The sequence below is a fragment of the Artemia franciscana genome, chromosome 16 (genome assembly GCF_032884065.1).
Source record: "Artemia franciscana chromosome 16, ASM3288406v1, whole genome shotgun sequence".
NCBI classification, from domain to species: domain Eukaryota; kingdom Metazoa; phylum Arthropoda; class Branchiopoda; order Anostraca; family Artemiidae; genus Artemia; species Artemia franciscana.
Window position 1 is genome coordinate 6384524 of NC_088878.1, and position 27086 is coordinate 6411609.

Sequence of the window (27086 nt, forward strand, 5' to 3'; positions counted from 1 at the left end):
ACATAAAAAGACAGTGCAGCAGAACTGGTTTCTTATAATTTTAAAGTTTAAATAAAAAAAACAAGGGTTCTAAACCTCAAGTTAAATAGAATCTGAGTAAAATTCGCGTATATTTTTTTTGCTCCCCTTTTTATATTTTACTAAAAAAAATAGAACCCTTAAAAAAATTTTAATCGATTTTCTTTTTTGCTCATCCTTCACCTAACGAATTTACTGCTCATTGAAGCTGTGCAATTATGTGGCCTCTGCTCCTGCCAAAGAACCTCTTCCCGACTCAACATACAACATTTTTTATTTTATATTTATATATAAATTTAATCAATAAAATATTGTTTCTTTGTATTCTTGCAAACTGCTTGTTGTTCTTAGATTTAGGGATAGTTCATAGGGACGGAGTGCAAGATAGGGAAAATTAAAATAAATACATAACTATGTTTATCAAAATAATTATTGAAGAGTATTTATTATACACGAACAACTATTGTATACTTTCAACTTTAAGCATCCCCTTTTAAGAAGGGGATGCCATGGAGGAAAAGTGATTTTGTTGTTATGTTTCAAAAACAGTTTCGACAGACCTATTTGGAAAGGGGATCTTGCTTGTCCAAAAACCCCAATGCTAGGGTTTACTGTATCTATATGCTCACTAATGGCGAAGTTATAATAATTATAAAATGACTAAAATAATTCATTCTGTCAAATATATTGACCATCGGGTAAAGAATAATTTCAATTGAAAATATATTGCGTATTCATTGAAGAGCCAATGCCACTAATTGTTTTGGGGAGTTAAATGAGGGTTGGACTACTCATATTAATGGCCTTTTCCGTTTCTTTTTGTGCTGGATTTCTACTTTCAATATAGGCTGTTTGGTTTAAGATTGTTAACTTAGTGGATTCGACATATGCCCGCTCTGATCTCTAAAATTGTGTCTTTTCTTTCGCGAAAATGTATCGTTTTCATGCATTGAATTTTTAAATGAAATAACAATGTATACAGTACTTTTGCGTTGACGATAGCTTCTGGTCTATGGATGAGCATACTAACCCCAAAAAACTTTGGGCGTTTTCATGAGTATCTAGGCTTGTATGAAAAGCCTAGAGGACACTTTTAAGAACCAAATAAAATTATTGAAGAAGAATTTTGATTTTTCAAAAGAACTTTGCAGTAAGGTCGTGGAAATACGGCATATATTTTATGACATTTTCCAAAATGTTGAAGATTAGCAAAAAAATATATAAAACGCCTTTTAAACCGTCGATTGTTGAAAAGACGTTATACTTTTGACTGTGGGGGAGACCTGTACTTAACGCTTTTGGTCGGTAAAACTCGTGAAAATTTTGTTATAATAGATTTTGAGTTGATCGTAAATCGAAAGTAACTCTAGAACAAAAGTGGTTATAGCATTAAGCGTTAATTATTTATAGCATAAGTGCAATAGTATTTTTCATCAGCTTGCTATATGAGTGGGATCGAATATTAAACCTATTCCAATTTTCGGAATAGACCCTAAAACTCTTACTTAAAGATGCAAATCAGTGTTGTCAGCTAAGTCATACCACATCTGAAAACTTATACAATTATTGAAAAAATTTAACTCGAGTATAGAATATGAAAAATGGATTCTTAAGAATGTCGAAATTTTAGTTATTTTAGAAACTCTGCTTAGAGGTCAGAATCAAAATCCTACGGGCAAAACAATAAAATTCTACGGTTGAATCATAGGGTTTCAATGTCACGTGACCCATACGACATCGTTTATTGCTTGATAGCCAATGATTAACGCAGGGGTGGGGAATAAGTGCATGCATGGTAAGTGCAAACAAACACTACTTAGGAACAGTAGGGAAATTTTTCCAAGACAGTGGAATTCAATTCAGTGGATATTGATTCAATCCAGTGCATATTATAAGCGCCTGAAAAAAAATGCAGAATAAGCTACTATCGCAATGATCATTTAGAGGATTAGCTCTTAATGTGAGACAAGTCTATATTTAATCATCTTATTGGTACATGCGCAGTTAGTGAATGCTCTATGTTTACTTAGTAATTCAATAATAAAACTTAAAACCAGTGAAAGTCGTGCAACCAATGCCAAATTTCCACCGTGCAGGCGTAGTATTTCAGCCCCCCCCCCCAATAAAAAAATATTAATAATCTATACCAACTTGCTTCGTTTTAGCTTATACTAGAATCTAATTAACAGAAAAATCACAGAAATTCTATTACGAATAAACCAAAACATGTTGACCATGCTGAAAAAACACATGCTTACCAGGTGTGGAAAAAAAGTCACCATGCTCTTTGGGAAACAAGTTCTTTCTGCTGTTGTAATTGAAAATACCCTTTATAACAAGTTTTTGCCGATTCGAGATATAAGGCTCAACCCCTTTTCATAGATAGGAATTGGCTGTCTAAACATAGGAATTGACTATCCCTTGTGAGGTGTTTCTTTACCTACCGTAACGGTGATACTAGTATATAGCTAGTAAGATTGGTGGATACTCAGAAGAATATCCATTGATATCCTGTTATATCTCTAGAAGCCGTATTATTAATCCTTTGGATGAGTATAAACAGCTTTCTATGAGCTCTGCAGAACACGGGCATTCATTTTTGGGAACAAGCTTTGTGTAAAATTTGAAGAGAAATCCCAGCTGGTGTAGAACAAAACAGTAATTGTAATAACAATATCACCCAGATCAGTCGGTAAAGATGACCAGCCAATAAGTGGAAATCCATTGCCCCCAGACATTCTGGCTAAGGCCACCTTTGGTTGGTGCCAGACCAAATCAACAAGGGAGTAATTACTCGTATTCTTTTGTCCCACCTTGTTATTTCTGTGCACTTCTAACATAGGGCAACTCTTCTACAGTTTCCAGTAATTTCGCAGGTTCAAATTATTTTTTTGAACCTAGCTATGATACCATTACTTGAACCCTCCTATGATAGCTCCACCCCAAAAACAAGAAAAAAAAATCAAGATAAATAAGAATGTAAAATAAATACTATAGGATATTCTGCCTATATTTTGAAAAGTAGGCAAAATATTTCAAGATTCTTTCTTTTGTTCATATTTTCTTTTTGGCTGTTTAGTTTTGCACATGGTGAAATTTTCGGCTAGGGGGGGGGGGGGGGGCTCATGGAGGGAAATATTGGAGGAGTTTTCAGAGGGCCACTTTGTTTGATTGGGAATTTTTTTACAGGAGGATATTTCCAAGGGAAAATTTTCCGAGGGAATATGACATCCATTAATCTAAAGAAAAAGCTTATATTTTAACGAGGCTTATTTTGACACGTCGAATTGACGAGTATTTTCACAAGGCCCTATTACCATAAGGTATCCATGCAAATATTTATGTGTTGTGTAATATTTAACACATAAACGCTAAAATAAGCTGAATAAGCTAACTATAAATAAACCACTTTTTATTTCCTTAATCATGTCCAAAGACTATTTGTATAAAACCCAAAAGCACATATATACACTAATTCAAAAAAAAAGAAAAAAAAAAGCAAATTTGACATCATATTACACGTTTAAGGCTAAAAGCCATTTCAATCAAAATGCTTGAGCGTTGTGCAAGTTAGGTTTACTTTTGCAGCCATTAGGGTAGCCATTAGTCATTCGGGCAAGGGCCCCCAAGGGTATGAGTAACTACTTATTTTATTCACAAGGACTAATAAATAAATCCTTGAGGATAAATAAATTTGTTAGACATTGTTGAATTCAAGATCATAAGGTTATTTTTATCCTGAGATGAATATATGTTGTTTTTCAAAAGACATCTCAGGAAAATGACCAAAAGTTATAGAAATAATATTTCTTATGAAAATATTAATTTGTCAATTATATTAGAAAGATGAGAACGTTATACCTTGATAGACTACGAATCGAACAGAAATCTCACTGATTTTTTTTAAAGATTCCCTTTTTTATACAAAAGAAAAAAAATGAGGTACATAGCATATTTTAGGGCAAAGGCTCATTGATAAATTTTAAAAGAAACAAAGACAAAGTAACATTTCGAATAAAACATTGAGCAAAAGTAAATCCAATTGCTTGACGGATTATATTCCCTACTATTCTCTATATCCTCTATCAAACTAAGATCAAATAGAGCCTAAATTTTGAAATATTTGGAAAGGACTCTTCTGAAATGGAATAAAAAGTTTTAATGTTTTTTGTTTTTTTTAATAAGTCAGAAGTGATAGAAAGGTAACAAGGCTCATTAATTAACTCTTTGGCATATAGTCCATTCGCTACAAAACACTAAGTGAAACTGGAGGTCAAAATAGTTTTTTGAATGAGAAAGAATGAAATGATGTCATTTATTGCTGCTCATGGGCCCACTCCCCTCTATTTGTGCTGTTATTTAGCTCAAATGGCCCACTTATTACGTGTAAGCTGAGACTTCAAGCCGAATCTTCCGATATACCATATTAATACAATTCTACTTACTCTTATCTTACGTCTGCGAACACGATGAAGCCGCGTTGCCAACTGGACAGTGTTCAGCGCCTGGTGATATTCTGTCTGCCCACCAGAAACCCGAGCGTGAGCAATGACTGTTGTCTGGCACGTGAGAACAATCCGAGAAAAATTCCATAATAAATCAATTTAGCGATTTAATTCCAAGGTTTTGTGGGAATGGAATCGCAAGAACTGGTAAGAATAATACGGCAAATGTTTAGATTCGTTCCAAGTGCTCTAAAGTGGGTATTACTGCATATAGCAAGATTCTGACGATCGCATATTATTTCTTTTGACGATTATTTCTTTGTCATTTATTAGAGAAGCGTATTCATTTTTTAGGTTTCTAAAATCCCCCTCCAACAAGACTAAAAATGCGTAAAGTGGGTTTCCTTAGATGTAACATTACCAATAGAGTGAAGGGTATTAGTCCATGAGCCCCGCGGGCAGCGGGCCGAGGTCTGTATTCTTTCTTTATTTAAAAGATTGATAAAACTAAAAAAACTCAAACGAGGCTTATTGAATAAATATAGAATACAGACCTCGCCCCGCTACCCACGGGTCTCATAGACTAGTATACTTCGCTCTATAGGAAATGTTTACTGTAAGAAGGCCCAATTTACACATTTTTAGTTTGCCCCATGGAGGAGGAGGGTCAACCAGAAATGGATGCGCTTCCAGAATTGACATTTCTAAGTGCTCTAAACTGGAACGAAACTAAACATTTACCAAGAATACTCTTCCATTCAATTTAAATTCCATCCCCAGGAGTCTTCTTTGCCTAATTGGGAAAGAGGTTGGTATAGGTTACTTCTGCCGACTGGGTTAGGGAGCGGTTTAAATTTGAAAAAAAAAACTGTACTTTCGTTGAAAAGATTAAGAAAAGGAACATATTCTTCATCTCCCAACATTTTCATTAATTTACGCCTTGGCAGGGGAAGGGGCTCAAGTCTAATCGATCAGAATCTTAGAGGTCACAGTTATATGTGGCTTCGCCTATTAGTCATAAACTATCTGTAAATTTTCCCCTGCATCCTCTCACTCCCCACCCCTAATTGTTTTACAGAAGTAACTTTTTCATTTACCAAATTCACCTTTATTTTTTATCCTCGCCTTTCAGAAATATTGGCTAAGGGCTCCGAGAAGCAAAGAAATCTGATATGGATTCAAAGAATATGCCGACACTCGTCTATTTTCTAGCTAAAACGCTCCCTCGGCACCCTGAATGCCTTGTATTCTATGAGGCACTAGCCTACATGATCATAGCTATCAACCCCCATTGGACAGTCCCCCGCCTTAAAAGAGTAGGCTATTCTTACTAAAGGGACGTATAATGTTTTTTTTGGATCAAATAATCATAACAAATCGAGGGGGAAGTCAATAATAAAAAATAAATGGTAAAATTCTAGTTAATTGACTTCTTGCTATCTCAGAAAAAGTTTAGGTTAGGAAAATTAAACTTTCAGGGATGAATCTACAGACTAAAGCATGTCCCGGGAAGGTATTTTAAAGTATCCACCTCCACTCCTTCTCCCTCTAGAGGGCCCTGAAATTTGCCTACATGACAGGTCTAAACCTATTGAAATTTTGACAAAACAACATTTTATCTTAATTTTCAGTTACAAGTTGCTTTTTCTCTGCCTTTAGTTCTGAAAATGCAATTCCTGTTATTTGAGTAGAATTTTGAGCCATATCAACATTTTTTTTCAAAATTTAGGAAATGTATTAGCATATCTTTAAAACCTTAGAAAATGGAATTGAGCAAAGTTATGAAGCTGAAAACAATTTTGTAAAAAAAAAAAAACTTATTTCAGGGAAGAAATAGGATAATATATTTTGCATATCTTTAAAACCTTATAAAATAGAACTGAGCAAAGTTATGAAGCTGAAAACAATTTTGTTTTACTTCAATTAAGCAGAAGATCTATTTTGCAAGGTTTCAATTTTATAAGACACATATTTTTAAAGGTCAGCAAAGGTCAGGGCCCTCTAGAGGGAGAAAGAGTAGAGGTAGTTGCTTCAAAATACCTTCCCGGGACATACTTTAGTCTGTAGATTCATCCCTGAAAGTTTCATTCTCCTAACATAAACCCTTTCCGAGATAGCAAGAAGTCAATTAACTAGAATTTTACCAAATAAATAGTTATTTGTTAATTTCAAGAAGATGTGAACAGAAATTTAATAAAATCCAGAATTTCGGAGAGAAAAGACCCCAACCTCCCCCCCACCCCCGGGTACTTTTATACCGTTTTGACTGCGTTTGGCTATACCGGTCGTGAAATTGCTATGAGGAGCCTCCTTTAGAATGTTGTTAAGCTTATTCTATAACGCATAAATAATTGTAATATAAAATCCTCAATGGACTACCTCCCAACAGGAAAAAATGCCACATTCTCATCGCTAGGATGTGTTATATTTCGTTACCTATTGTGTAACACATAAGAAAATCCATGCACATTATTTTCTTTTCAATCTCTGACCCGTGGGTAGTGGGGCGAGGTCTGTAATTCTATATTTATTCAATAAGCCTCGTTTGAGTTTTTTTTTTTTAGTTTTATCAATCTTTTAAATAAATACAGAATAAAGTGTCATATGATTTATTTATGCATAAAAATAAACTGAGAAAATTTGTAATTTTATAAGAAAGATGTAAAAAAAATGAGACATGGCTCTATTTCATGGTGCTCACGAAAAGATACTACCCTGTTGACATATAGTCAGAGCAAAATTAGAAGTTTAAAATAGCATAAACTGTTCTTCATAAAATGGGGCCAATGCCCCTCAAACTAATGCTGTAACACTATAGCATAATTATCCTTTAACGAAAAAAATGGTGTTCGGAACATCTCTCTAAAATTAGTTTTGAATCTCATCGCCGATTAGAATCATAAATATTTTGTTTCGGCTTTTTAAAGTTGTCGTTAAAGCATTCATTACGATGCAGCATTTCATCAGAAAGTTGGGGTCTCCATATGGCACCCCACTTTCCTCCTGTTCATCCTAGACCCCACGCTGCTGTTTAAAAATTTGTTAGTTGTTTGATTAATGAATTGTGGATACAAAAGGGTTGACTTAGTAAAGATTAATGTTTCTCTTAGCATATGGCCTTATTTATTGTTTATGAAGAAACCCTTTTGTATGTGTCGCAACAAGAGCTGCTCTGACCTTGTTTTGCCAAGTTTTCATCTTCTCTTCAAGTTCAGTGTTGTTCAGAGATTGAAAAGAAAATAATGTGCATGGATTTTCTTATGTGTTACACAATAGGTAACGAAATATAACACATCCTAACGATGAGAATGTGGCATTTTTTCCTGTTGTGAGGTAGTCCATTGAGGATTTTATATTACAATTATTTATGCGTTATAGAATAAGCTTTATTTTAATACAAGATAGGATCCATTTCGCGTCATAATACTCAAATAAATTATGCTGAATTGAGCATTAGGCTAACAGTCACTTGACTCCTAGTAATCCACCGCGTTTTCAAGACTGCTGTACCAGGTTAATACTAGCAGCATAGTATATCAATATTAACAAGTCAATATTAAAGCCTGGTATTACAATCCTGCTTTGAGAGAGTAGATGGCAGTTGAGTATCAAATAGAGTTCCTTCTAATCTACTTATTTTCCATGGTTTGAACGGATAATACATTTTGAATATTTGACTATGTGTCTCCATTAACCAGTGAATATCTGTCTTAAGTTTATTAAATATATAAATATCAAGTTCATTTATTTCTTCTAGTGGCCACAATTCATGAAAATATTGTGGGGGAGGTCAGTTATTTCCATGACATTACCAAAACAAGTCTTTTTAATATGGAAAGTGCTTCTATTAATGAAACTCAGCTCAAATGTAACATTCTAAGCAAGATTTAGCTTCATTAAATAGGCTTAGCCTATCAATAAATGTGCAAGCATCGTGTAAGTTTTTGGTAATTTTTACTATTGGCCATAAATGAAAAATTCTTTTAGAATCGAGATAACTAATTCTACCAATAACTATTTGGTGAAACGGAAGTCAGTTCTTTTGTACCTGGTTTAGGCTTACCACTGCTAACGCGGTAGAATTGTACCGTTTTGGTACAATTTAGAGGTCCTATTAGAATACGGTACATTTGGAAATTTTGTGGCAAAACCAAATTTTCTGATACATTTTGGATTTACTTGCTCCATACTGGCTCAGATATCTGTTTAAGTTTTAGTCTTTCGAATATTTTTTTTTTTTGGTATGGCAAATGTTTGACCTGCTGTTCGGATGGTACAAATTAATCTCGTGGTACAATCTTCATTGAAAAACTGGTACAGTTTATCTCAAAGCTTTGGCAACGCTGGCTGGACCCCTTCGAATCTAATGTCGGGCCAGAGCCTGCTAATTTCAATGCCTAATAAATTTAAGGGTATCTAAAATGGTTGATGGGTGAAATCCCAAGAGTAATGCAGATAGTATCGCAGTATATACAAAAAGAAAGGTTGCCAGCTTGTTGACTAGTTGATAGACAGAGCCTCGTTCGATTTACTTTATTAGTTAACTAATAAGTAGATTTTGCCATTTTTCGCAATCATTATTTAGTCGTCTGCGAAATTACTATTAAGAATTCTTCGTTCTTTGGTATCTACAAGGAATTTCTGGCAAGAAATTTGAACTGGATGGCTCATGCTTGCCTCCGTGGTAAAAGGCTTGCCTCTTGCAGAATATGGTAATTCATTTAGGGTTTCCCAGATTGAGTGATGCAGTTGTTTATTAAAATCACTGACTCAGAGGCAGCATTTTTAATCTTGGAGTTTACTTTTCTTTTATAAAAGGAAATAAGAGGTGTTAAATTTTCGTTGTTGTCATTGTACGGTTCATATTACCGCAATTTTGAATTTTCTGCCAAACTATCCATTCTATTGGCAAAAGCCTGATGAACTTTCTTCCTTCACTTGGTTAACTTTCTGACAAATAAAACGCTAAAAATGAAAAAGTAGACTTGTTAGTTAACTAAGTTTTGTTAAATCGAACGAAACTCAGTTATGCTAGGAAATCGCTGTCAATAATATAGATACAATTAAATTGAGAATAGATCTTCGTTGATTTACTACCTTTACCTCCTTCCAGTATGAGCAAAGATTTAAACTCACAAGATTTATAGTTCTACTCTTGCTTATAAAGCCTTTATGACTGCCATGACCAAGAAAAAAGAATCGGAAAGGATTTCCCAGAAGCTCTACCTCTTGGAACCAAGCTTAGAACTTATGAGGGTTGAAAACTGATTGTTTCTAAGTTGCACACAGTGTTCCTTTACACGGAGAGACTGTAATGCCATCTATATTAATAGTTAGATTTCCAGAGGTACCTAAATTAACAAGCAGCTATTCCGACCCAAGGTACCTACAGGTCTCGAAATTACTAAACTGCCACTTAGAGTCTAGATCCTAAAGTGAAAAGGTTTGGGTACCAAAGACCTGATTTTACTGAGAACTATAATTAGTCTTTTTATCATTTTACCATCATTATTTTAGCCTTTATCTTATTTGTTTACTGATGCTCAGTGACTATTATATATTAATGTTTTTCAGTTATTATTTGCCTATTGACTACATCATCAACTGACCTGAATTTGTCCGTTTCCTTTATCAATGCTTCTATTTTCTTTTTGTTTATCAGCTTTTGCATTTTAGAGGAAAAAAGAACCTCCCCTTAAAAATATCCCCATTTTTACCTCCTCAAAAAGACATCACCGTGTGCTTATCAACTCCGTTAAAGCACACTAATAACCGAGACATTATGCTGTCATGACTTTAAATGTCGGTGAAATAACATAAGAAAAGTCACAATATGTTAGATTTCCCGGACGGAGGGTACAATGAAGAAAATGAGGAACATTTTCATGAAGAGTAGAATTTAAAATAGTATAATTTGGTGCCTAACATTGAAAGGTCTTTGGCTATTACCTATAAAGCAAAGTAGAATTCCAAATCCGCGAGCCAAATTATGTAAGAAACCGCACATGAATAAATACGTGAGCGTATGCTTATTCATTGAACCTAAATAAAATGTAATCATGAATGGAAAACATAAAAGTAATAAAAGCTGTTTTCGAAGCACCAAGCAATCCCCCCTCCCCTCCATTCGTCGTTTTGTCATTCAATCCGCGTTTAAGAAAAGCTTTCGTTTCCATATGTATTTGTTAAAATTGGTACTCTCCATGTCAAATTGCAACTTCCCAAAAACAATTATTATCGATGACAATTAATTACTTGCAACTGTCCCCTGCCTTTAACAATTTTAGACCCCACAATGATTGTAACGCATGAAAAGTGCTAATAATTTAGTCTGTTCAGTCAACAGACTAAATTCAGTCTGTTCAGTCAACAGACTGAACAGATATTATGAACAGACATAATGAACAGACATTATGAACATTATCAGTTGTCTAAGACCAAAATACATTATCAGTTGTCTAAGACATTATCAGTTGTCTCAGACCAAAATAATGCATTGATGATATCTAAATTCTGTGCTTTGTAAGATCATTTTTTTTTTTTTTCTTTTTTAATATATATTTTTCTATGATTTTATCAAAGTCAAAAATCAAATTCAATGAGTTCGGATTCAAACGGGTCATAATTGTTTCATGTCAAAGAGAGCATATAGGACATATATAATTTGGGTCGTTTATTTGCACATTAGAAAGGGGTAATTGGGGTTAAAGTAAAGTGAAGTTCTTTTAGGAATAGTATAAGTAAGTATTTTACTACTTTCAGGATTACTTGTATAATTTCAAATTCCGCTTCACTTTATTATACCCCATCCTTCTAATTTGCAGATATTTAGCCCAAATTATATATTTCCCATGGATTTTACTATACGTCACTCTTTCGTTTCAACTTAGTGCCCGTTGATTGAAATAGCTTAATCTATGAGTAAATAGTGGTGTAGGAAAAATACCGAAAATAGATTTTTAAAATACTGGTCGAAGGCCAGTATTCTGCCTTCTGCCCCTTGCTTCGTCTTTGCCCCCTTCAATCGGCATCCTTTGTCTGTGCATGCTTCTCAAATTAATCAGTGCTTAATTCAGCTTTCCCAACATAACTACGTGCTGTTTTCTAACATTTTATTTACAGTTTAAAATTGTAATCGAAACCTGATTTGATTGTTCTTTTTCAGCTTAATATCTGCATGTTTACTTCAATAAAATGTTCAACGAAAGTTGGCAAAAAAGCGAGTTTCAACTTTTAATGCCAGTATTCCAAAGTATTCTTTGAGGAGTAAATTATTAAACAATTAAGCAACATTTATCTGATTTGTATAATTGCTTGTGTACAAATTATAATGTCATGTAACAGTTTCTCCCCTTTTATTAGCTTTCATTTACTCTAGATGAATTTTAAGTTTTAAGGATATTTAAAAAAATATCCTTTTTGTGTTTTGTTGAAAACGATCGAAAAAAACAAAGTATCCCACCATGAATTTTGAAAAATAAATTTTGCAAAGCCCGAACTTTTTCATGCCCGATGCATTGTTGCTATTTGTTTTAATATTTTGATATTTATAATATTTCATATCTGTTTCAAACCTTTTTTTGGTTCTATTGCAACTGAACCCTTATGTATCTGAAGTCTTGTAGCTGAACCCATTTAACTGAGCCCTCGTGCATCTGACCCCAGGGGAAACGGAGCCCCTGTTTAACTGAACGCACGTGTAACTCAACCCCTGTATAACTTTACCCTCCTGTAACTGAACCCTCGTACAATTGAACCCCCTGTGCAACTCATCCCCATTCAACTGAATTTTCATGCAGCTAAATTATTTTGCTACTGAATCTTCGTATACAGAAAATTGCCGTTAATGCTGATTCAGGAATGATATCTATTATTTAAATTATTCTTAATTGTAAATGTTTATCGTGGAAACAAATTTACTTAGAACAGTGTATACTGGCCCTACTGTCTACAAAAAAACTATCGACGCCATCTAAAGTTTGGCGACACTTGGCATTTTTTAAGCTTTGTATTAATTTTTATTGTCGGGAATTGAGAGTAGCTTATTGGTACCTTAATTTTAGCAATTATACTAATTAATTTAATTATTTTATAATTACACAAAATATTCCAAGTGTCACCAAACACCAAATGGCATTAAAAATTTTTTCGTCGACACTAGTGCCAGTTCCTACTCTTATAAGTTACCAATATTCTTTGAACTATCCCTTTAAATATATATATATATATATATATATATATATATATATATATATATATATATATATATATATATATATATATATATATATATATATATATATATATATATATATATATATATATATATATATATATATATATATATAGGTGGCGACTGTCGTACTCCTTATTTGTGTGAAGGACAAGCTGTAAAGAAAATATCATAAGGTCGCTCTAAACGCTGAAGTTTTTTTTATTGTTTTACAAAGTAAAGTTGTGACAATGCTAAAGTCAAAGTTTAGCATAAAGAGCGAGATTTTGAAGAAGGGACAATCCCTTTTATATACGGAATAGTTTCTAAAGTTTTAATGTAGCGCCTTACTTGCAGTTAAAAAAAACTTTTTTTCATTTAAATGTTTTCAAAAGAGATCATAAAATTCAAATTTGATTTCTCTACCAAGTCACAAAACATTTGCACAAACTGCAAGGTGGGCTCTTTCCCCCAGATCCCTATATCTACCATCCTGTAAGTGATATTTAGATGCTCTATCGCTGTGAACACAACTAGGCCGAAAAATACTCAAGGTATTAACCTCCTAGCTCAACCTAAGAGTATGGGATGAAAAAAAAAAAAAAAAAAAAAATAAGCAAGACCCCAACCTCACAGTTGAAGGTTAAAAGTCCCTAATTTATTTCTTCATCTTTACTTTTAAAGAAAGACAATTCATTCACCAGGATCATAAAATGCATAAACAAAAAATGTTCTACCTCTCTTAGAGAGCTATATTTTATAGAGGAAACAAATCAATCAGAAGAAAAGGGAGAAAAAGTTCATAGTCATCGAACCTCCTATTTTCAGACCAACAAAACACACTATAAAAGTTACATTTGCATTATTTCTCTGATCCATGTACATTTCTGACTAAAGGTCCAAATAAAGTAATAACCCCTCAAGCAATAATGGATAGCTTTCCCAATTCTTTTATAGCAGACAAACAACGCTTTTATTTACACAAGTAACGGGAAAGAGGAATTATGAGCGGAAAGTCTACAAGCCTTTTCTCTTTCTACACTCTGAATTGCTCTCTACTCTGTATTATACTCTTTGAAAGGTAATGTCCCTTGGGCCTATTAATTAGATATGTAAGGCTGGTTGGAGTTTAGAAAAGTAACTGTAGAAATGAAGAAAGAAGCAACAGCAGAAATACTGAGAGGAGTATCCTTCTACTCGGCGATTCGATGTGGTACCAGTGTTTTCATTTCTACAGATTTTTTCATAGGTCTACAGAATTTGATATCTGTCTTGGGAACGAAAAACGTAGCTTCAGAATCTATAGATTACCTACGGAAGAGCAAAACCCTATTGAAAACGTCACATTTCATCTTTCAGAGGCAACGCTTTAGCGTTGCCTATAGCAAAGTCAGTAAGGATTTAATGTTTTATTATTGTTATTTATTATATTTTTCACAGAGGCTTTTAATATGGAAGGGTAGTTGTATAAATTTTGGAAGGAGCTCATTTAAATAGAAATCGGAAGTTCTAGTGCCCATTTTAAGAGTAAAAAATGATCAGAAGGCAACTAGCCTCCTCTCACACGTCTCCTTTCTTTCTAATACTTCTGATCAAAATTTTGAGATATTCATTTTTTCGAAGATAGTCTGAAGGTCAAATAACTATACCTCCGATGTTGACAACCTTCCTCCTCCATCCTCCTTTAGCCTTCAAGGTGAAGGATGCAAGTAAAGCAAGTTACCAATTGTTAACTAATAAGACTTTCCGGAAGGGGTATTCATACAAACTTCGAAAGAGGCTCATTCGGTTTGTATTTGAAAGTGCTAGTTCCCCTTTTAAGAGTCAAAAGTGACCTGAAGGGGACCAGGCCTTTTCCCCATACCCTTTTTTCGGAATTATTTCGATCACAGTTTTGAGATAGCAATATTTGTTCAAAATAATTTGAAGGGCAAATAACTGTGATTCTGGGTTGGTTAAATCCCCCAAGCCTTGAGACAAGGGCTCCAAGTTATGCTGGTTGCCTGTTATTAGCATATCATTATTTATTATCAGCATATTATTAGTCGTTTAAATTTTGGAGGGGGGTTTAGTCAGTTGGAAATCAAAAGTTCTAATTCCTTTTTAAGAGTCGAAAAAATTTGATGGTAACCATCCCCCTTACATCCTTTTATCCCCAAATGCAACCGATCAAATCTGGAGATAGTCATTTAGCTTAAATTAGTCCAAGGGTCTAATAATTATGCCTCCGTGGTTTACAACATCTTCCATGGCCCCGAGGGCAATAGCTGTAAGTTATGCAATTTGTCTATTGTTAACATAAGGTTTTTATAAAAGGGATGTTCATATTAACTTTGGAGACGGCTGATTTCCGTCACATTTTAGCAGTGACGAAAGCAATTGTGTCGTGGTTCTCGAAAACTTACCACCAAAATATAACAGCTCACTGAGCCACAAAATCACTCTGTACATCTTTGCTAAGAAAGCGTCTATTGTAAAGTTTTTCAAAAGAGAAATTGAGACTGCACCTACGTACCACTGAACCTGGCCACCAATTGTATGATGAAGCAGCTGTATTATTCCAGTCTAGCATAGGCACAAATTATTCCAAATTTATACAATGGGCTTATCTGATATTATCATACCCATCTAGACACCAAAGGTATTGCTGACTGTAACCCCAGCATTACTGCTGCAATTCATATCGGTGAGTCCACCACAGTAAAACTTGCTATCAAGAGTAAATTAGATCTCTAAAAGGCATTGAAACCCAGCTTGACTGGCGACTATGAATTCTATCGTGTTCTTGAGTACAAACGAGTATCTTGTCGATGCATGCAGCTACGAATACGAGAGGGCACCCCTTCTGGTGGTATGGCTCTATTTGCAAAAAGAGCTTTGAAGACAAAACTGATTTCTTCTACGGATAAGACTATAGTCTTATCAATTCAAGGAATGGTTCTTGTGAGTGTTTATATGACCGCTGAATACCATGGGTCTGTTTCTTTGACCTGATTCTCTAAAGTTCGTGACGATATCTCAAAGGTCCTTCGGGCTACGTGTTTTGAAATACGTAGCTACGTGTCTTGTGGAGATTTGATTGTAATTCAAACCTCCCTTGAGTGTGTAGCAATATGTTCCCGAACTGCCTCCCTCCTCCTGATCCGGGTTGCAGCGGTAGCTAGCAACCTAGTAAGAACCGATTACGTCCCATAGTAAAAAAAAACAAATAGCCGATAACTCCTAAGACTAGAGTCGAATAAAAAAAAAAGAAGTACACAAATACAACCGCCTTGTCAAATACCCCTAAATAGGAAAATAACTGTCCCTTGGCTTGAATAACAAGGAAAATATATTCTCTCATTTAGTGCATGGGAAGAATATTAAAGGACACTTTCTCTGATAAGAATCCTTCAATCAGTACAAATTTTTCTGCTTCTATTTATTCATTACTGCCCACTTGATTCACGAAATCACATATGCCTGCTGTTACAATTACAAACATCCAGCAAGCTTTACTGAAGTTGAAACCCGAAAGTGAAGGCTTCTACTCAAAACACCTTGTTAGAGTACCTAATGAGCCCCACTCTCACATCCAGTTGGTTATTTCAAATGATTTTATGCATTCAAATCGTGCCAAATTGGTTTCTAGTTGGTTCTAAGACGTCTGTGCTAAAGGAAGGTAAATCTGTAGATTATTGTGAATCAAAAAGGTCAATCACAGTAGCTTTTAATGTAAGCAAAGTGTTCAAGTACTTAATCTTACCCGTTACCACTGATGAAGATTGCAGTGCAAATTAAATCTGTTTCTCGAAGTGTCTTGGCTGTCAACATGCCCAACAAAATATGTCTAAGTTCCTTGTTAAGACATAGTCGAAGAATAATTCAGTGTTACTTTGCACAGTTTATATTTCGAGGCCTTTCGAGCCTGTGAATCATCATTAATTATAATTTTTGTGTTGTTCGTAAGTAGAAATTTATTGGTAACAAATGGAACTTGAAAAGCAATTGCTTCTCTTTTTAAAACTGGAATTAGTAAAGTGTATGTGCGAGGCTACTTTGTAGGTACTGTAATTCTATTTTTTTGCTAAACGGGAGTCGAAACTGAGTGCTCCACTTCAAATAAAAAGTGGGGTCCCCCAAGGGAGCTGGCTATCGCCCAGAATATTTAAATGCACCATTGCTGAGGTTCTGGATGGCCTTTTGCCTACTTCGTTTCTTAACGTTGTGGAGATAACGTATCTCACGTATGCTAACGATGTATTTTTTTTTCTATTGTTCTTGCGTTAATTCTTCTATGCATGTGGTAGCACAGTTCACTTGTACGTAATGTTAGGCATTACATCAGACAAGCAATACGTCCGACAGATAATATGTTTTCAAATAGTAGGAAGTATAAGGTCTACTTATGCTTCGATTGTACCAAGTTGGGTTAGATTTTCCCGTAAAGATTTTGGAAATTTTTTCTAATCTTGTGTTATGCCCCACGTCAGGTGTTTGTCGGAAGTACACCCCCTCATGACAGGAGAGATAAGTTCACGTCTTAGAAAAAATTACTTTGAGTTTTGTAAATAATTCCTTTATCTTCCATGTTGGCATGGTAACCCAAAAAAAAATTCAGAATTTCCATATCTGGGATCTATTCCATCATTTAAATAGTATTGGGCTCCATGCTATGTATAAATTAACATCAACAAAGTCACTACCTCGTGCCAATTTGCTTGTAAATAGCATTTCAAGTAGCTTCCAATGCTTAATTGTGTTGCGAGAGCAACACTTTGGTTTTGTCGTGGTTTTTTTTTTTTTTTGTTCCTAGCACCCCGATTTCAGCTTATTCCTAGAAAGTGGTAAGGGTATAACCTCTGCGATTTTTACGGAAAGTGTGGACCTTAGGCCGGATTGATGAATATGACTTTACACTTTGGAAAGCTTCGTAGAACTCTTGCCTGGGGCCAAAAAGGATTGTTTTGCTTGTCCTTGAGCCAGAGCCTATAGTGTGTGAAGTGAAGAGGAGTTGTATAGCCTATGTCAGAGAGGACTATCTGAGGTTATGCAGCCAAGTTTTCGTTTCATCAAACCATGTTTCTGCTTTCGAGTGGAAAGCTCCGTTCTAGCAGGCAAGCAGGCAGGCACCATTTTCAAATTGAAGATGGACTAAAATCTATAAGTGTTAAATATATGCGACAGTTACCCTGCCCCACAGAAAATATATCTTCTTTGAGTGATAAATAGAAAAATTTAGAGAAGCAAAAAAGTGGCATTTTCCCACGGGTCCGAAAGTGCTGCCATCTATTGTTTCTACCCATTTCTGTTCGTGATTTCAGCTGAGTTTATCATTCGGTTTTTCGCACTTGGGATTGCGGTAGAGAAATGGTATCAGATGTGCCTCTTAAACTTTAAAAGTTCTCTCATTGCTAAAGAAATTAGAGTTTATCCTTTGCTCCTTTTTAAGTGATGACGTTAGAAAGTTGGCCTACTTCAAAAAAGTCAACTTTTGAACTAAGACAGATAGTTTTTTTTTTCAGATTAGCTCATAATCATCCTCGGCAATGAGGGGTTCGCAACTCTTACTAGTTGGTGTACCTATTTTTTGTTTCCGTTTTATTTGATGGTAAGACCAATTTGGTTCCAGTGGTAAGACATGTAGGGGACTTGTAAGTAATAATCGGCTGTAAGGCTACAATCATCTTTAGCAATGAGGAGTTTGCAACTTTTGCGAGTTGGTGTACCTAGTATGTATTTTAGCATCCTTACAGATTAACAACTTCAGCGTTTAGTCGCAGCGAGGAAACAAAACCAAAGTGTTGCTCTCGCAACACTTTACTCGGCGAAGCCGAGCAAAGGTTGCCGCAACACCTCACGTTGCCCATGCAACGTAAATCTAGTTATCTTTTTCTTTTGTATTTTTATAGTGCATCTGTATATATATATATATATATATATATATATATATATATATATATATATATATATATATATATATATATATATATATATATGTATATATATATATATATATATATATATATATATATATATATATATATATATATATATATACTAAATTACTACGCTGCTAACTCACTGAAAAATTGTTTTCAACCTTAACTATTCCAGTTCCTCATGAAAAAATCGGTTTATTTTAATAAAGTTTTCACCTTTTCAAAATATAATAAATTCAGATAAGAATAAGTGTAAAATAAAAGAATTGGATTGAATCCAAGAAACGAGAAAAATAAATTTCCTGTTGAGTGGTTAAAAATAATATCTTGTAGAAAAGAAAATAATTTCGGTTCCCATACCTCATATCTAACAAGCCCTGTCGCTGCCTATCGAATAACGATCAATGCTTTGGATACGCAGCTTCTTTCCTTTAGAGGAATTGTTTCATATCCTGAATTTTCTGGCTTGAAGCATTAAGGCTTCAGTGCAGCACTGGTCACAGACCTGTTAAAGTGGCAAATGCAAAAGGCATGAGGGCCTGGAGGTTTTTATTATATTTACAGAAAATGTGTGGTGGAATTGTGTTCGCAGGAGGAGTGGTAGCTGCTGCTAGACTGAAACAGTGAGTGTGAGTTTCTAGTCTACCTTGTTAGATTAAGAGCCCTTAAGGAGCGCTTAGTAGCAGAATAATATAATTTTCTTAATAAAAGTAAAAATTGATGGTGGTAGATACACAAGAAATTTTTAGATGATTCACTTTTTTTTTGTTGGAAAATAGTTAGGCTAGATGTTCAGATTCATAGTCAAAATTATGGACCAGGAAGGTGTCTTGAAGCCACTGCTTCTGCCTCTTTCCCCGTCAAGGATCACTGAATCTTAGTAAGCTCGGGAAAACTTACTATTATAACAATTCAAACTTTCCTAAATGAATCTACAACTCAAATGAAGCCTTTAAAAGCTTTTTGAGTCTCATACCTTTGTTGAGTCCAAGGCCGGTAAGTTTTGGATAATTTTAAAAATTGTATCGTAAATTGGGAAACAAACCCTATTATCTTGAGTTTTCCAAACTTATAGTGACAAAAATCAAGCTGACTCAAATTCAAATTGAAGAAAATAGTTTTCATACCAGAGATAAGACAGGTCTGTTATACAATCTCTTAGGCCTTAGCATAAGGCATAAGAGATAAAAAGGACGGAGTTTGATGACACCTTCTCAGGGTATAAATTAGGCTTTGAATTCTTTCCTGAAAGAGTCATTAGGGTAACTGAACTACTATCCTAGATAACAGTAAGATAGATAGCCATATAATATCAAGAATTTTGTTTCAAAAGTATAAAAAAAAGATTAGATATTGTATTAGTCACAATGACCATAAAAGAACAATAGTAAAGTAGAGAGAAAAGACAGATTACTTTTAATTGTTTTAGAAAGTGTATTTTTACTTTCAATGTTTTAACTTAGTCACATATTTTTTTTAAAGAAAATTACAGTAGTCCTTGACCGCATATCATACATGGAATCCATGTAAGCCCACTTATTTATCTTATTTGGTTATGTATAATTTCGAGTCAGTTATAACATCGCAAAACATGATTGGTTCTTTGCATATAGCTCTTGACCAGTAAAAGGAAGCAAAAGTTTTGAGCCGCAACATGTTTTGCAAGTATGCTCTCTTTTTCGCTGTTCTTACAAGTAAATCTCAGCTTCTCTGTACAGTATGCACACATTAAATATTTAAGTGAACCCTAAGACGGCTTGTCCTTGAAACTTTATTTTTCATCTAGATAAAAGCATACAAGAGGAAATACTCATTCGAAATAACATTGAATTCATTCAAAACCATTTATTCATAGCCAACTTATCACTTCCGAAAGCATCATCGTAGAAACTATCAATTCTTAAGGAGCCATTTATTTTCTGCAAAAAAAGTTTGTCTCATTTAAAATGGGTTGGCTCTGCACATAATTTCAAATTCAGCTAAATTCAAGCTAAAGCTTGACTTTTTGTCCCAGCTCTTTAAGAACATCTGTTGAATGGCAAGAGCCGTTGAATTCAAATAAAATGCTTTTTTAAGCCGTAAAGACTTTAAAATTGCCAGTGAGGAATTGAAGAGAGGTAGGCCCTCTTATAAATCGAATAATTTTTGTTCGTTTTAAGTTTTAATGTTTCTCCTTACTTTCGGTTGATTTTTTTTTTCATTTATCCAATTAATATTCTATACACCAAGTTTGAATTCACCTGCTAAAAGTTAAGAGCCAAAGTATGTTTGCTTGATTTTTTAAAAAAGAGGGGAAAACCCCCAAATATATAAATGATCTTAACGGAAAATAAACCATAATATTCAGTACATTATTATTGCAGAGGTATCCTATCGATAAATTTCATCGATAAATAATCCCCTATCGATAAATTTCAATCTCTCTTTTTTTTCGAAAAGGATGATCATAGATGGGGGCCTGTTTGTGTTTTTCCAGGGATGATCATATTGAGCCAATGATCATTTAATATCTAAATAATGTTCTGATAATACCGAGAACAAGTCCCATTAGAACAAACACTGGAAGTTCTAATGGCTCCCTTTAGTAGACAAAAAGGTTGTGCTACAGCAAAGTGATATTCTCTGTCATATTGGGGACCAAACAACAATTTTGGTCAAAGGGGGCTAGAATACTGTCAAGAAAAACTCTGAGATAGCCAGCTTGTTTAAATATATCAAGAAACTGCATGCTGAGCACCCTAGTTTCAAAGGGATTAATGCAGTACGGTGGCAAATTTGTCAAACAGTTTGCTTGTAATAAACTGCAGTAAGGATCAACCCGGCTCAAAACTCTAAAAAACGGAATTTTAATACCAATAGTTACATCAAGAGAATCGGATTTTTATGCAAATTTTAAATATATAGGTTTAATCAAGTTTAGTCGTACCCATCAAAAGTAACGAGCCTGAAAAAATTTGCCTAATTTTAGAAAATAGGGGCAAACACCCCCTAAAAGTTATTGAATCTTAACGAAAATCACACCATCAAATTCAACGCATTAGAGAACCCTACTGTTGAAGCTTTACGGATGCGTGTTTATTATTTTTTTTTTGTTATTTTTCCCAGGGGCGATCGTATCGACCCAGTGGTCCTATAATGTCACAAGAGGGCCCATTCTGACCGAGATTAGAAGTTCTTGTGCCCTTTTTAAGTAACCAAAAAAAATTGGAGGGCACTTAGGCCCCCTTCCAAGCTCATTTTTTCGCAAAGTCACCAGATCAAAATTCTGAGATAGCCGTTTCGCTCAGCTTAGCAAAAAAACCGAGTAATTATGTCTTTAGGGACGACTTAATCCCCCGCAGTCCTCGGGGGAGGGGCTGCCTGCAAGTTAATAACTTTGACCATTGTTTACATATAGCTTAGTAAGGGTTATTGGGAAGTGTAAAGACATTTCAGGGGACTTTTTCGTGTTGGGGGGAGAGAGGTGGTCAGGGGGAGAGGGTTACGTGGGAAGATCTTCCCATGGTGGAATTTTTAATGAGGGAAGAGAATTTTCTAGCATTAAAGAAACAAAAAAACAATGAAAAAATAAATAAAACAAAATTTCAGCTGGAAGTAAGAAGCAGTATTAAAACCAAAAAAGGACATAAATTATTACGTAAATAAAGGGGTTCTTCTCCTCCATAATACCTCGCTCTTTACACTAAAGCCTTTTCAGTAATTTCAACTATTTATCTTACGGCCTTTGTCATTCAGGGGTCATTCTCAAAGAATTGCGACAAAATTCAAGCTTCAGCGCAAAGAGCGAGGTATTGACGAGGGGGCGAACCCTCTCATATACATAATAAAATTACACAATATAGAAGTTTGTTACGTAGGTTAATTCGTAAGTTATGCATACGTATTAGTAATAAAAACGTTCGTACAAAAAATAAAAAGTTCTAGTTGCCTTTTTAAGTAACCAAAAATCGGACGGCAACTAGGCCTCCCCCCTCACCCCCTTTTTTAAATCAAAGTCGTCTGATCAAAACTATGAGAAAGCTATTCAGCCAAAATTGCAAATTTCGTTTTAATTATTGATGTTACGTATTGTTTGTAACTACAAGTAAGGAGCGACATTAAAACTTAAAACGAACAGAAATTATACCGTATATGAAAGTGGTTGTCCCCTCCTCAACGCCTCGCTCTTTACGCTTAAGTTTTTTTATTGTTTAAAAAGTAAAATTGTGAGGAAGAGTCAAAATTATAGCATAAAGAGCCAGGCGTTGAGGAGGGGACAACCACTTTCAAATACGGAATAATTTCTTTTCGTTTTAAGTTTTAATGTCGCTCCTTACTTTCACTTAAAAAACTTCTTTTTTATTTAATTCCTAAAGATGCAGGTGGTCTCTACTAAAAGAAGTCTAATATAAACTTATAAGTCTTCGTTCGAGGAAGGCGCGATTAGTGAGGATTGATATAATTGTGCACTTCGCAGTATAATTTTTTGTCAGCTACTATGAAGGAGGGGTGACAGGTATTTCGTTAGTACGGGAGGGGGTCCAGAAGCCTCAAGAAGTGAATTTTCACACTATTTTTTTAAACTTTCCGTTGGTTTTTTAGAAGAATAAAGAAAGAGTTTTAGGAAGAGGGGTGGGGCTGGAAAGTGATCTCTCCTCCCTTTATTCTCGAAAATATTTTTTGGACCAAACCTGTAATATGGGGGTTGTTGATAATAACTCATCTCTTTATGCAGACATAAATTATTACAACAAAGATTACATTCATATATATATTGGCAAAACAGTTTATATTCAAATCACTCTTAAATGTCATTTAAATTGATTGCTTTTATTTAAATTGGTTTTGTTTAAATTAAATTAATAAAATTGACAAGATTAGTAAATATTTAAATGGGAATGGTTATCATTTTCTGATTGATATCTTTTTTAATGTCTTTGTTTCCTTTGGGGCATTTCTCTCGGAGGGCTCAATGGCCCACCTGCCACATCCCTAGGGGATATCGTGCCAAGAAGAATTTATTCGAAGGATTCATGTTCAATACCATGAAAACAGAATTCGTGATTCTGCAATAAATTTTCGGCATTTCACACGCCTCCCCTTTGATAATTACTTAATGTAACCTTAATGTAAGAAATGAAGATTGAAGAAGGAGGTAGTAGGTGCTTTTCTATTTATTAGAACACTAGATTCAGCAGTTGTTAGTATCTTCCTGGAGATAAAGAGTTACTTTTTCAAAATAAAACAGAACTCTAAAAAACAAAAATTCGATTACAATAGATGCAACAACGAGACCTGTAATTTTTGTTGGTTCTAAATATGCAAATGTATTAAAGCTGCTCATAATTGCGTTTTGTAAGTCAAGAGTTAAATATTTTAATAAACAGGAACCTAACTACACCAAAAAGGGTTGTGATCTTGATGAAGAATTTGCCCCAAGGAAGTGTCGCCTTTAAGCATTTTGACCCGACAAGACCCACCAGTTACCGAGGAAATATACTGAGAACTATTCAAATAGTATTTGTATACCCTCCCAGTCTCATAGACTACACTTCATGCAGTATATGCTTTATTCATAAACGTAAGTACAGTACATGAAAACGGACTGTTACTATAGACCGTTTATCAAATAAAACAAGAGGCCTGAGAGTATCGACATATTGGGTGCTAACTATTTGGGTACCGGTCAATGAATTCTTTTGTGGGGAAGGGGTGTAAGTTTAGCGAAAATTCACATTTAAGTATTAGCTCAAGCACAAAGGCGATTGAAATCCAAGAAAAATATTTCAAAAATATATCAATTAAAGCCTTTGTCATCCAGAAGACATATCTAAGCCTTCAATACTACTCTTTAATTATACATTCACTGATTGGAGTCAATCCCTTTTATAGGTTACATTACTTGGGTACCTTATTGCTATGCCTTATCCCTAAAACATCCATTAAGTGATTTCTGTGAAAAACATCTAGCGTTTTCTTCTTCTGTGAATAGCTTTCAAGCTTCTGATGCTAATAGATAACTTGAAGGTATCTTTTGTCAATGGTACTATTTGCCTCTGCATTACTAAGCCTTATGCCAAAAATTACTCTTTAACAATATTTTTGAGGAATACTTTGGGTATTTGCTCTTATATTCGAGTGTCAATACCCCTCGTGCAGAGAAATGCCTTTAAGATATTATTCACAAACGGACCTGTTTGGCACCTTATCACCAATCCTTGCGCCTTGAATCTTATTACTAAGCCTTACGCCTAAAATTAATCTTTATTGTCTTTGAGATACGCTTTAGATCATTTTACTCCTCCTTCTTGGGTTTCCATGCCTCTCCTGCTGCGAGACACATCTACTCTTCATAAATGGTAAAGTTAAGTACCTCAATACCAATCCTTATAGCTAATTAAATAAAAAACTAGTCTTTTTTTAACTGAAAGTAAGGAGTGACATTAAAACTTAAAACGAACAGAAATTACTCCATATATGAAATGGGATGTCCCCTCCGCAGTCCCTCGCTCTTAACACTAAAGTTTTTAATTGTTTTAAAAAGTAGAACTGTGACAAAGAGTCAAACTTTAGCGTAAAGAGCGAGGGATTGCGGAGGGGACAACCCATTTCATATACGGAGTAATTTCTGTTCGTTTTAAGTTTTAATGTCGCTCCTTACTTTAAGTTAAAAAAAACTAGTTTTTTTTTATTTAATTTTTGAACGTTTTTGAATTAATGCATATTTGATTTTGGCTCCCCGCACATAAATTATTAAAACGAAATTTGCATATTAATTCTTTTTTTGGCTAAATTGCTTTCTCTTAATTTTGATCAGACGATTTTGAGAAATAAGGGGTGGGGAATTAGGCCTGTTGCCCTCCAATTTATCGGTTACTTAAAAAGGCAACTAGAACTTTTATTCTTTAACGAACGTTTTAATTAGTAAAAAATTTACGGAACTTAAGAATTAACTTACGTAACAAACTTTTATATTCTTATATTTTTATTATATATATGAGGGGGTTTGTCCCCTCGTTATTACCTCGCTCTTTACACTAAATCTTAAGTTTTGTCCCAATTCTTTAAGAAAAACCCCTGAATCAGAAAGGCCGTAGAATAAATATTTTAAATTACTAAATATACTTTAGCATAAAGAGCGAGGTATTTATCTTCTCCTAAATACCTCGGTCTTTATGCTAAAGTATTTTTAGGACCCCTCATATGCATAATAATCTCTGTTCGTTTTAAGTTTTAATGCTACTCCTTACTTTCAATTGAAAAAAAAACTTTCATTTTGTTTTTTCATTCTTTTTTATAGTAACGCTAGAAAATCCAGCGCTCTTTTCATTGAATTTTTCTTTCCCCGTGACATATTCCTCCAAGGAAAGATCCTTCCACATAGCACCCTCCCCTCAACCCCACCCCCAAACCGATAAAATCTCCCTGAAAACGTCTGTACGCTTCCCAATAACCATTACTGTATGTAAACGCTGGCCAAAGTTTGTACCTTGCAGCCCTTCCCCCAGGGACTGTGGGGGAAAAAGGCATCCCCAAAGACATAGTTATTATGATTTTCGACTATGTAGAACAAAATGGCTATCTCAGAATTTTGATCCGTTGACTTTGGGAAAAAATGAGCGTGGGAGGGGGCCTAGGTGCCCTCCAATTTTTTGGGCACTTAAAAATGGCACTAGAACTTTTCATTTCCGTTAGAATGAGCCCTCTTGCGACATTTTAGGAACACTTGGTCGATACGATGACCCCTGAAAGAAAGAAAGAAAAAAAAAAACAACAAAAAACAAATAAACACGCACCCGTGATCTGTCTTCTGGCAAAAAATATGAAATTCCACATTTTTGTAGATAGGAGCTTGAAATGTTTTCTAAAGGGTTCTCTGATACGCTGAATTCGATGGTGTGATTTTTGTTAAGATTCTATGACTTTTAGGGGGTGTTTCCCCCATTTTTAAATATTTTTGAGACTTAGGGGAATACTCACTAGATCCTTTATGCTCAAACTTAATTAAAAATGATCTAACAAAATATTTTACTAAACCGATTTACAATAGCATTGAACCAGCTACGAAAAGACCTTTGAGACAGGCTGTTAAAAATGCAAGGTTGGCTCTGAGAAATTGCATTTAATCACTTTGTTCTCTTTAGTTTGAATGAATTTATATTCTCACTTCATTCTTTTTGTCAGTCCTGGTTGAACTTCGTTGAAATAAGGATGCTAGGGCTGTTTTTAAAAAAAGTTTTTAAAATACATTTTTAGTTTGAATTCTCACAATTTAATGTAAGTTTACTTACATATACATATTTTCTCTCTCGTTCTCGTAATGTGCTGAAGACGGCCCTTGGACATAGGGCCGAAATATTCACAGAACTTATTTCCACTGTCTTGAAAAGATTTTCCCTATTGTTTCTACTTTGTATTTGTTTCCTTAGGATACCCTTTACAAAGAGTACTGGTTGACATCCCATTACATGGACTCACACCTAAAAAGCAACTTTTATATGGTTTTGAATA

At 34.5% G+C, this 27086-nt stretch overlaps 1 protein-coding gene and 1 long non-coding RNA gene across 5 annotated transcripts in view; one reads left to right on the forward strand and one right to left on the reverse strand.

Moving 5' to 3' along the window:
- Window positions 1-1743: 1743 nt before the first annotated feature.
- LOC136036846 (uncharacterized) lies at window positions 1744-4591 on the reverse strand. Its single transcript, XR_010619790.1, has 2 exons — window positions 4464-4591; window positions 1744-1917 (listed from the first exon to the last, which is right to left on the reverse strand). It is a non-coding gene; the product is annotated as an uncharacterized LOC136036846 (long non-coding RNA).
- Window positions 4592-7096: 2505 nt separating this feature from the next.
- LOC136036975 (beta-galactoside alpha-2,6-sialyltransferase 2-like) overlaps window positions 7097-27086 on the forward strand; it is a 97873-nt gene continuing 77883 nt past the window's right edge. The window contains exon 1 of one of the 4 annotated variants that reach the window (XM_065719373.1): window positions 7097-7796. The gene's annotated coding sequence lies outside the window, so the exon portion shown is untranslated. Of the gene's footprint in view, window positions 7797-19052; window positions 19226-27086 lie in introns of those variants that run through there. The other 3 variants (XM_065719372.1, XM_065719371.1, XM_065719374.1) reach the window with 3 other exon arrangements.